The sequence below is a fragment of the Podarcis pityusensis genome (genome assembly GCF_964106645.2).
Source record: "Podarcis pityusensis genome assembly, chromosome: 2".
Taxonomy (NCBI): Eukaryota; Metazoa; Chordata; class Lepidosauria; order Squamata; family Lacertidae; genus Podarcis; species Podarcis pityusensis.
The window spans coordinates 89,880,864-89,892,843 of NC_138029.1; positions in this window are offsets into that span (position 1 = coordinate 89,880,864).

Sequence of the window (11,980 nt, forward strand, 5' to 3'; positions counted from 1 at the left end):
ATCTTGTCAGGCCCACAGGTCACTGCTTCTGTTCCCCTCAGTAGGGAATCCCCTATCACCACTACACGCCTCCTCTTAGGTTTGGTCGGGGTTCTTCCGTGAGCTGTCCGTTCCAAGGTCGCCTGCACATTCCCTGAGGACTGACTTTGCTGCTCGTCTTCATATACCTGATCGACTGTAATGAGGGAGAGATCCTCAAATGGAGTCTGCTCTTCGTCTTCCATGCTAGGGGAGAGGACCTCAAAGCGATTGTGTATTTCTAAACAATCAGAGCGAACCCTGGGCCTCCTACTACTTTGAGTCTCGTTTCTCCATATATCTGGCTCCTGTGTTGGTGAACTAGCCTCCTTCTCAGGGGAGTCCCCTGTCTCCTCCTTGGTGGAGACGGTGTGCTCTGCTGCTTCCAAGAAGAGCTCCAGCTCTCTAATTCTTTGGAGCGTAGCTACACGTTCCTCCAGTTGCTGGACTTTGTCTTTTAAGAGGGCAATCAACATGCAATTGCTGCAGGTAAAGCTGCCTGCAACCTTTGGCAAGATGGCAAACACTGCGCAGGAACCGCAGGCGACTGCAGCTGTTCCCTCCCCCTCCATCTTGAGAACGTGTCGTTGGGGGTGGCTAAAGTGGTCCTCCATCATAAAAAGTGTGAAGACAGGACAAATAACTCCCCCCACAAAAAAACCTAGGTCTCCCCCAACAAACGTTTGAGACTAGCTCCCCTAAATCTAAAAGATGGATCAAACAGAAACCCTGCCCCCTCTGACCTTTGCACAGAGAGAGCAGCTGATCAGCCACAAAGAAACACACACACACACAAGAAAACCCTTTTTTCTCCTTCTTCAACTGCTGCCCTGCAAGCTCTGATATTTGTTGACTGCAGCACATAAAAGTTTGCGTGTGCAGCAAGTTTGTGGGTGTACACAATACACAATAAAAAGGAAGCAGCAGGACATACATTTATTTCCTTCAGGTACTTTGAACCTGTGCCGTTAGTTCTTCCCAAAATGCCCTGTCCCAGGCTGTCTTTTTCTCACTGCATGGTTGTCAGCACAGCACAGAGCAAAGCCTATTGTGGCTGTTGCCACTAAACTTCTCCATACAGTGGTACCTTGGGTTAAGAACTTAATTCGTTCTGGAGGTCCGTTCTTAACCTGAAACTGTTCTTAACCTGAAGCACCACTTTAGCTAATGGGGCCTCCTGCTGCCGCCACGCCGCCGGAGCACAATTCCTGTTCTCATCCTGAAGCAAAGTTATTAACCCGAGGTACTATTTCTGGGTTAGCGGAGTCTGTAACCTGAAGTGTATGTAACCTGAAGCGTCTGTAACCTGAGGTACCACTGTACATTTCCCACATGACTGTATCTTTGCGTGCCAAAGATCCCTAGTGCTATTGCAGGTGCCAGTGCTTGTCTGAAACACTGGAGAGCTGTTGCCAGTCAGTGCATAGAATCCTGGAATTGTAGAGTCGGAAGGGACTCTGAGGATCATCTAGTCCAACCTTTGCAATGCAGGAATATGCAACTGTCCTATACAGGGATTGAACCTGCAACCTTCTCATTACCAGCACCACGCTCTAACCAAGTGAGCTACCCAACTTATACAAAACATATTGACCATGAAGGGTCTTGAACCCCCAATCTTCTGATCCTAATTCCTTATCCATTAGGCCACATGGTCACAAGAATAGCTGACATGGTGCTATCTGGATACTGTTGGCCCCCTGCCAGCATGCCCAATGATCAGGGATGATGGGAGTTGTGGGCAGACAACAATGCTGAGCTGTGGGGATCAAGGGTCTGACAGCTTTCTAGAACAGCTAAAGGTCCACAGGTACCCCACATATATTGCTCCCCACATTCTTGTTTTGCAGAAGTTCCACTTGCAGCTGCTGGTGGACCATCTTTGTTTGTTTATTATGGTGCTGACAGAGTTTTTGACTCCAAATCTGGTGCCCTTCCCAAATATTTCTTCATTTACGTTTCTCTTTCCAGCTCAGCTTGGAGTTCTGACTCTCCTCAGCTATAAGCCTGCCAAGAGCTGAATGCAGCCCCTTTGGGCTCTCCCATCTCTGATCCCAAAGAGCTCTTGAAGGCAGCGAGCTTTTCTGCCCCACGTTCTCTCTTATATTCCGCAAAGCCTGGCCTGCAGGCTTTGGTGGAGAGGCCATTTTACACTCTTATGCCTTCCTGATAAGCCTATCCGTGAAATGCATTGTTTGCGTATGGTAGAATCCATATCTCTGCCTAAGCCGTTCCACGTTTTGGAAGCTTGACGTTCTTCCCCAAGGGTAAAAGGGATACAAACTGCGTAATAAGCAAGAGGCAGGTGACTAAATTGTTTCTAAACGCTGTGTGTGTTTGTGGTAAGAGGGTTCCACAGGAAACCTGAAGGTCCTGAGCTAAGGAGGTGGACAGACCATTCTGAAAGCTCTGTGCTCCTCTAGTCCACGGGCTTGCTAACAAGACAGTAAAATATAAATTGTAGCTGGGCTATATGGAAATAATAACCTACAGAGCTTGTGTTCCTGAACTCCCCGCTCCCTTTTTTTAGCCCTTTGTAAGATCTAAATATGGTTTGAAGCTCAACATCAAAGAAAGGAAGATCATGGCCACTGGTCCCATCACCTCCTGGCAAATAGAAGGGGAAGAAATGGAGGCAGTGAGAGATTTTACTTTCTTGGGCTCCATGATCACTGCAGATGGTGACAGCAGCCACGAAATTAAAAGACGCTTGCTCCTTGGGAGAAAAGCAATGACAAACCTAGACAGCATCTTAAAAAGCAGAGACATCGCCTTGCCAACAAAGGTCCGTATAGTTAAAGCCATGGTTTTCCCAGTAGTGATGTATGGAAGTGAGAGCTGGACCATAAAGAAGGCTGATCGCCAAAGAATTGATGCTTTTGAATTATGGTGCTGGAGGAGACTCTTGAGAGTCCCATGGACTGCAAGAAGATCAAACCTCTCCATTCTTAAGGAAATCAGCCCTGAGTGCTCACTGGAAGGACAGATCCTGAAGCTGAGACTCCAATACTTTGGCCACCTCATGAGAAGAGAAGACTCCCTGGAAAAAACCCTGATGTTGGGAAAGATGGAGGGCACAAGGAGAAGGGGACGACAGAGGACAAGATGGTTGGACAGTGTTCTCGAAGCTACCAGCATGAGTTTGACCAAATTGCGGGAGGCAGTGGAAGACAGGAGTGCCTGGCGTGCTCTGGTCCATGGCGTCACGAAGTGTCAGACACGACTAAATGACTAAACAACAACAACAATATCTATGCCATGTTGTTCCAGCAAAGTGATTGAATTGTGCTCTGCCCTCTTAAGCAGACCCCAGCCTCCAGGCTCTCGCTAGACGAAAACATGTGCAAGGATAACTTCGGAGCCTGCCAAGGAGTTGCATACAACCTTGTAAATAAATCAAGTTGCAAACACCTGTGTGGAGTCTGAATTCAACAGTCAAGGCTCAACATACACATCTGCAGCGTGAATTTTTTTCTGCCTGCTATCCATGCAAATGAAATTATCCACTGTGCTTAGCCACTGATTTATCGTTTCCAGGGCTAGATGTAGTGACGTCACTGAAAGAACAGTTGGGGCACTGTCAGGGGTTCAGGAGCAGAGGCAAGGGCAAGGGAGGAAACAGAGAGCGAGGGAGAGGAGGCAGAAGAAAAGATGAGTGATGACGACGACCCGAGATCTCCGAGTCTTTCCAGTGAATCAGAAGATTCACAGAAAGGAGCACCAGTGGCCAGGGCAAGGGGGGAGCCTAGGGGGACACCCCAGGAAGATAGAGCCAGAGGGGACTCAGAGGGGAGCAGTTGGAAATCAGGACCAGCGTCGCCGCCAGAGAGCAGGGAAGAGGAAGGGCGCCAGGGATCAAGCGCTGGCAGCTCACAACAGGGGGGAGGGCACGAGTCAGGAGTGGCCACACCTCCATCGGGGAGCGAAGAAACGGTCAGACGGAAGGTGGAAGGTTGGGCGCGCGTGCCAAGTTCAAATGCACAGGAAGGTGGCGCAGTAGGCAGCCCGGAAAGGGAGCCAGGTCCTAAAGCCCGCCGAAAGGAGGGAGAAGAGTCAGGGGGGTCAGCGTCAGCGTCAGAGGAATCCCGGAAGGAAGAGACCCCGGGGGGCAGAGGGACCCAGAGAAGAACAGTCAGGCGGAAAAGGTGGAGCAAGGCTAGGATATTAAGTTGGTGTACAAGGGGCGGAGACTCAGATGGAGCTTCGCCGATCTAACCATGAGACGTAGAGTTGCACGCAGCAGCTTGAGAATGGAAACTGTAACTCAATAAAGACTTTTATTTAATGATCGCTGGCTAGCGTGATCCTCTGTGAGCTAGGATCTGGAAGCAGCTCTGACAGTAAGCTCCATCCCTAGATTGTGGGCATCTACGTCCTCGCGGAGAGGAGAGAAAGCGGGTGCCTACTAGCGAGCTCACGAACGGCAGACAACATGACGGCCGAACAGCAGATAGTGGAACTCAGAGAAGCAGTGACACGACTGAATGCCGAGGCTCTTGCATCCAGGAAGAGAGAGGAGGACGCAGCTGCCGCCTACAGGGATCTCCAGGTCAGGTTGGAAGTGCTTACGAAGCAAGGGCAACTGACACCCAAACCGGAGGGGATTGGGTTGGGGAGACGAACAGGCGGTCTGGTCTCTCACTTCGATGGGAATTTGCAACAGTACCCCAACTTTAGAGCAGATGTAATGTGTGCACTGCAACTGCTGAACAAAGACTTTAGAGATGAGCAAGAGAAGGTGGGATTCATCATGTCCCATTTGCATGGAGATGCTAAAGCATGGCTGCGCAATTTGTGGAGAGATAAGGATCCGGCGCTCCAAAATGCGGATGCCTTTATTAAAGCGATGGATGGGTGCTTTTTATCAAGCATTGACGTGGATCTTGCTCGGCAGCAGATACATGGACTGAAGCAAGGGAGGGCCAGCGTAAGGCAGTACCATGCCCGCTTTTTCGCTTTGGTCAGTGCCCTGGAATGGGACAGAGATTCGGCTCCTGTAAGAGACCTGTTTTGGGAGGGATTGCACGGCTCGGTTAAAGATGAAATTGCGAGGGGGGAGAGACCCCGGACCACGCAGGAGATCGTTCAGAGGGCGCTGGCGGTGGGGGTGCGGCTGGAAGGACGTCCGTGGAGCAGGGACGAAGGGCGTGGAGGGCGCGAACCAGCCAGGGGCTCCTCCTTCCTTCCCAGAGAAGCAGCGCGTGCGCAATCCACGCCTCCGCCAGGAGGAGGAGCGGAACCTATGGAGGTTGGAGGTGCAAGGGCTCAGTCAGCAGCCAGAGCCCTAGCACCGGCAGCAGTGAAAGCGAAGCCTCCTAGAGGGAACAGGAAGTGTTACATCTGCGATGATCCACAGCATATGGCGAAAGAGTGTCCCCAGAGGCTCCACAAGCACACTGCAGCCTCAGCAATGGTAACTGCAGCAACGCAGCAAGGACAACCACAGCAGGGAAACGACGGAGTCTGGTTGGAGGAAGAGGCACTGGGGCCCAGCCAGACGTGTCAGTGAAGCAGTCCCCAGAGATTTTACAGCCCATGGACCCCCTCCCGCCCAAACCGGTAGTGAGGCTCACCGCGTCGCTCCAGCTGCCCAATGGAATCACCATGGACGTGCCAATCACCATTGACTCCGGAAGCAATGCGGACTTTATAGGGCAGGACTTTGTCGACCGGCACGCTATACAGTTGCTGCCTGCCACGCTGCCCCTGCAGGTTGTCACGGTGGATGGCAGGGAGCTGCTAGGGGGGCAAGTGGTGAAGCAGACGCCACCAATGGTGATGCGACTTGGGAATCACAGGGAAATCATCAGCTTCAATGTCACTCAACTATCGGACACGCCCATTGTATTGGGCATGAGTTGGCTGGACAAGCACAGCCCGACGCTGGCTTGGTACCAGAGGCAGCTGACCTTCGGCTCTTCCTTTTGCGCTGAACACTGCATCGTGCCCAGGCAGGAAGGAGGGGAAGAGGAGTCACAGCTGCAGCTAGGCACGCTGCAAGCGGTTCCCCACAAGTACGCAGAATTTTTGGAGGTTTTCTGCGAGAAGGAGGCAGACAGGCTACCCCCCCACAGACCATATGACTGCAAAATTGACCTGCTGCCGGGGGCGGCGCTGCCCAAAGGGAAGCTGTATTCCATGTCTGAGGACGAACTGCAGGAACTCAAAGAGTTCATAGATCATAATTTGGAGCGCGGTTTCATCCGAGAGTCCAAGGCAGCGGGGGGCAGTCCGGTATTCTTTGTTAAGAAGCGGGACACGCCCCAAAAAAGACTTGTAGTGGACTTTCGCATCTTGAACAGTGTGACCAAGCCATCGGACTTCCCCATGCCCCGAATCGACGACCTCCTCGCAAAGGTACGGAAGGGCAGAGTGTTCACCAAGTTGGACCTGCGAGGGGCATACAACCTCATTCGCATGCGGGAGGGAGATGAGTGGAAGACAGCCATGTTCACGCCCCTGGGCACCTACGAATATAGAGTTATGCCTTTTGGATTGCAAAATGGCTCCCACGTTTTTCAAGCTTTCATGCATCACGTGTTGGCGGGGCTCCTCTACAAGACGTGCGTCTGTTTCTTGGATGACATCCTGATCTTTTCGGAATCGCAGCAGGAGCATGACAGACACGTCAAGGAAGTGCTGAGCAGGCTACAGCAACATAGGCTTTACGCCAAGCTGGAGAAGTGCCAATTCGACGTGACCGAGGTGGATTTCCTGGGCTACAAGTTGTCTGATAAAGGGCTCGCCATGGACAGCGCCAAGGTCCGAGCAGTGTTGGATTGGAAAAGCCCACGCAACCGGAAGGAGGTCCAACGGTTTGTCGGCTTCGCGAACTTCTATCGCAAGTTTATCAAAGGCTTTGCGATGCAGACAGCGGCCATCACGGACACGCTCAGCTCCAAGAAAAAGAAGTTCATCTGGACAGAGCAGGCGGAGCAGTCCTTTCAGGCACTCAAGCGTCTCTTCGCGTCGGAAGAGCAGCTGCTTCATGTCAACCCCAGCAGGCCGATGAGGGTGGAGACAGACGCTTCGGACAGAGCCGTGGGAGCAGTCCTGCTGCAGAAAGACCCGCAGGGGGTTTGGAGGCCGGGAGCGTTTTACTCAAGGAAGCTCAGCAAGTCCGAACAGAACTACACCATCTGGGACAGGGAGTTGCTGGCCATTCATGCAGCGTTCAAAGCGTGGAGGCACTTCCTGATCGGCGCCAAGCACACGGTGCAGGTCTGCACGGACCACAAGAATCTAGAGCACTGGCGCACGGCACAGTTCCTGAACCAGAGGCAGATACGTTGGGCTGAGTTCTTTGCGAATTTCGACTTCCGAATAGAGTATGTCCCGGGGGACACCAACATCATGGCGGATGCTCTCTCCCGTAAGCCACAGTATCTGGAGGAGGCAACGCCAGCGGCCGCCATGCACATCTTCGCACCGACAGTGTGGGCGTGCGCGGCGGCGACAGTTGACCTGGATGCGGTGCGACGAGCGTTGCAGGATGACTCCTTCGCGCAAGCAAAGATGGCAGAGGTGCACAGGGGCACGGCAGCGACCGACGAGTTCCAGCTGCGAGATGGTTTGCTCATCCGTAAAGGGGCCATCTACGTGCCGGGAGACGAACTTCGCGCCAAGGTACTGCAGCAGCTGCACGACGCGCCCACTGCCGGGCACTTTGGCAAGGAGAAGACGGTGGAATTAGTAGCCAGAGACTTCTGGTGGCCCGGAATGAGAGGGGAAGTCGCGGACTACGTGGCGAGGTGTGACACCTGCCAGAGGTCCAAACCAGTGCACAGACCGCCGGCCGGACTGCTGGAACCGCTGCAAACTCCGTTCGAGCCATGGGAGAGAGTGGCCCTGGACTTTGTCACGGATCTGCCCAGCTCGAGGGGCAAGACGGCTGTGCTGGTGGTGGTGGATTTGTTCTCCAAGATGGCACATTTCATTCCGTGTGCGAAGGTGGCCACGGCGGAACAAACCGCCAAACTGTTCATAGACCACGTGTTCAAGGTTCACGGTCTGCCGCGGTCTATTCTGTCCGACCGAGGGCGACAGTTCATCTCAAACTTCTGGCAGAGGCTGATGGGCTTCCTGAACGTCAAGATCAACCTGGCGTCGGCTAGACACCCGCAGACCAACGGGCAAGCGGAGCGGGTCAATGCCATCATGCAGCAGTACCTGAGATGTTATGCGAATCAACAGCCTGCGACGTGGGTGGATTACCTGCCTCTCGCCGAGTTCGCCTACAACAACACGAAGCACGTGTCCACGGGGGTCACGCCGTTCTTCGCCAACAACGGGAGGCACCCTAGAACCTTCCCGGGACTGGAAAGAATGGGGGAGGGGGAGCCGCAGACAGCAGATGCGTTCGCGTCGGAGTTGCAGGAGGTCCACGATCAGCTGCGGCGGCACCTGGAGCTGGCTAAACACGCATACAAGGTACAAGCGGACAAACACAGAAGGGTTGGCGAAGAGATCCATGTGGGAGACTGGGTCTGGTTAGCAGCCCACGCAGTGCCGGCCAGGTCGTTGGCGAAGAAGAAACTAGGGCATAAACAACTGGGGCCCTACCAAGTCGACGAACAGGTCAACCCGGTGGCTTTCAGGCTGGCTCTTCCGGAGGGTTCCAGAATGCATCCGGTGTTCCACAGATCGGTGCTCACTCCCTACAAGGCACCTCACAGGTTTCAGGAACCAGGAACGGCACCGGGTCCGCTCCGAGAGAGAACCGGGCAAGGGGGAGTGGCACAGGAGGAGCGCATCAACGAAGTCACGGAGATTTTGGACTCCAGATGGGGGGAAGAGGGGGTAGAATACCTTCTCGCCAAGGAGGGCACCCCGGCCAGTGCCAACAGCTGGGTGCCGGGCTACGCTTTAGACGAACCTCTGCTCAAAGAAGAGTTTCATGCCCTCTTCCCACATAGGCCAATGCCAGCAGACTTTTTCGACGACTGGCTTTTCACGCCCACGCTTTCAGCCAGCACGTTCCGGGGGTTCGACTCGGACGAGGAACCGACACGAGACGCCCGTTCCCCGGAGGGGTCACCCTCGGGATCTGCTTCAGAACCCTCGTATTGGTGGGATGATCGACCAGAGGAGCAGTTCCGCAGAAGGTGGCTGGAGGGTCCAGGACGAGCAACGTCTCCAGAAGGCAACGAGGGAGAGACGGACATGGACGTTTTCGGGGACGACCCGGGTTTCGAGCACGGCGGCACAGAGATGGAAGCGGAGGTGACCGTCGTCAACGAGAGCAGGGAGGAAGAACCGGAAGACTTCGGATGGCGGCCCGCCACGGGAAGCGAACTGTATCCGACATTCGTCCCCCTGACACGGCAGCACCCAGATCCCGCACCGGAAGGAGGGGAGGGGGGAAGAGGGGGCTTCGAGGGGGGGATGGATGTCAGGGGTTCAGGAGCAGAGGCAAGGGCAAGGGAGGAAACAGAGAGCGAGGGAGAGGAGGCAGAAGAAAAGATGAGTGATGACGACGACCCGAGATCTCCGAGTCTTTCCAGTGAATCAGAAGATTCACAGAAAGGAGCACCAGTGGCCAGGGCAAGGGGGGAGCCTAGGGGGACACCCCAGGAAGATAGAGCCAGAGGGGACTCAGAGGGGAGCAGTTGGAAATCAGGACCAGCGTCGCCGCCAGAGAGCAGGGAAGAGGAAGGGCGCCAGGGATCAAGCGCTGGCAGCTCACAACAGGGGGGAGGGCACGAGTCAGGAGTGGCCACACCTCCATCGGGGAGCGAAGAAACGGTCAGACGGAAGGTGGAAGGTTGGGCGCGCGTGCCAAGTTCAAATGCACAGGAAGGTGGCGCAGTAGGCAGCCCGGAAAGGGAGCCAGGTCCTAAAGCCCGCCGAAAGGAGGGAGAAGAGTCAGGGGGGTCAGCGTCAGCGTCAGAGGAATCCCGGAAGGAAGAGACCCCGGGGGGCAGAGGGACCCAGAGAAGAACAGTCAGGCGGAAAAGGTGGAGCAAGGCTAGGATATTAAGTTGGTGTACAAGGGGCGGAGACTCAGATGGAGCTTCGCCGATCTAACCATGAGACGTAGAGTTGCACGCAGCAGCTTGAGAATGGAAACTGTAACTCAATAAAGACTTTTATTTAATGATCGCTGGCTAGCGTGATCCTCTGTGAGCTAGGATCTGGAAGCAGCTCTGACAGGCACTATGTTCTGTGCACTTTGACTATGAAAGTTGACTCTAAAACCTTCCTGGTACCTCAGCCCAGCTAAGATCCCTGTGCAGAAGCAAGCTGTCACTCATTCATCGCTTGTTGGATTAGGAGCCATGGATTTAAATCAAACGCACATTGAAAATGTGCCTTTTGAATACGGGCATTGTCATCCTGTATTGCATTGCATGGCATTCCGTGGGCTGCATGAGGGCGTGAGCATCGACATTCTCGCGCAACTAGTTACATGTAAATTAATCATGACTTGAGCAGGATCAGCTCGTAGCTTTTCTTGCCTGATTTATAAAATAGGGCATAATTAGCAGAAATATGATCAAAGGGCAGGCTCTCAGAAGAGGCTGGGTTTTATTTTTTTTTTGTCTTGTTCAAGAAAGAAACAGACTTGGGGCTGATGACCTTTCCTAGCATATAAACCATATGCATCCGTATCAAAGAGGGATTGTGGTCTAGTGGCGAAGGAACAGTTTGGGGGCTTAGATCCTGTAAATAAATTATACAGAAGGAGGTGTATATTTCTAGCTACAAGCCATGATGGTTAAATGGAAACATGCAAGGGTAGTATCCCTCTGATTGCCAGATCCTTTGAGGTACAGAAAACAGAGGGCAGCTGTCACCTTTGTGTCTTGCCTGAGAGCTTCCAGTGAGGGATTCCAGTGTCCCCATACCTGCCGTAAAGGTACGCAGTCCAGGCCTTTGGGCATGCATTCCATGCACAGGCAAAAGATTGCCCTTTTGCCCCTCCCCTCCCCACAATTGCTGGCCCTGCCTTCCCCTGCCCCAAGCAAATTTGGTGGTCTGTTGTGAGGGGGGTGGGCTGAGAGAGAGATAAGAAGCTGTGGTGAGAGCTTGCAATGCAGGCCAAACAGAGCCCACCCATAGCAACACTACTTTAGGACAGCTTGATGTGGATCAACTTGTGAGAAATTGCAAAATGTATGCAAAAGTAGGGGGGGCATCCAAGACATAAAATTTCACAATAAATCCATTGATTTCTGTTGTTATTATTATTTTTACCACAGTGGTTTTTATTTCCATATTGAAAAGAAGGGGAGGGGGGTTGGAATGCAAACTGAACCAGAAAACTGAACTGCATATTCTGCCCTTGAATGTAGCTTCTCCCTCCCAAAAAAATAGGTTGTGTGAGGGGTGTTTGTAAGGGTAGGAGCAACAAGCACACTCCGGGCTTGTCCACGCCTGAGTTTAGTGGGTAACTGAAAGGGTTTGCATTCCCATTTAAGTAGTATTGCCTGCATAAACAACTCCTATCATGATGGTTCTCCCCTGTAAATTCAGATTTTTCTCATCCGGGGATAATCCAATAAATTTTAAAATGCCACTCCAAACCTTCATCATCAGGGCGGTATAAAAATTTAATAAATAGTAATAAAAGAATAATAATGAGGAGGTCAAATCTGAACGGGGGAAAACACGGATTCCAATTGAGATCCAACTCCAATGTGAACATGCCTTTGAATTCTTCAGCAGGTTTCCCTGACCATCAGCACCGAAATGTATTTTTCAGCTGCTGTCGCTGGCTTCTGAAAAATGAGCCTTTCCCCACTTTTAAGTTCTCAACTATTAGAAGCATTGCCACAGCCATAAGCACTTCAAAAGCGGTGCTGCTACCATTCGCTGCAATTTTCCCCAGGAAAAAACAACCCCGCTCCCCTCTTGAAGTTTGGCTGTTAGACACAGTCTCCTTCCTGCACATGTCCTTCTCATGGCCGGGAGGGCATTTCAAAGGGGCACAGGGGATGTTTTCTCTTAGCCCTTCTGGCCC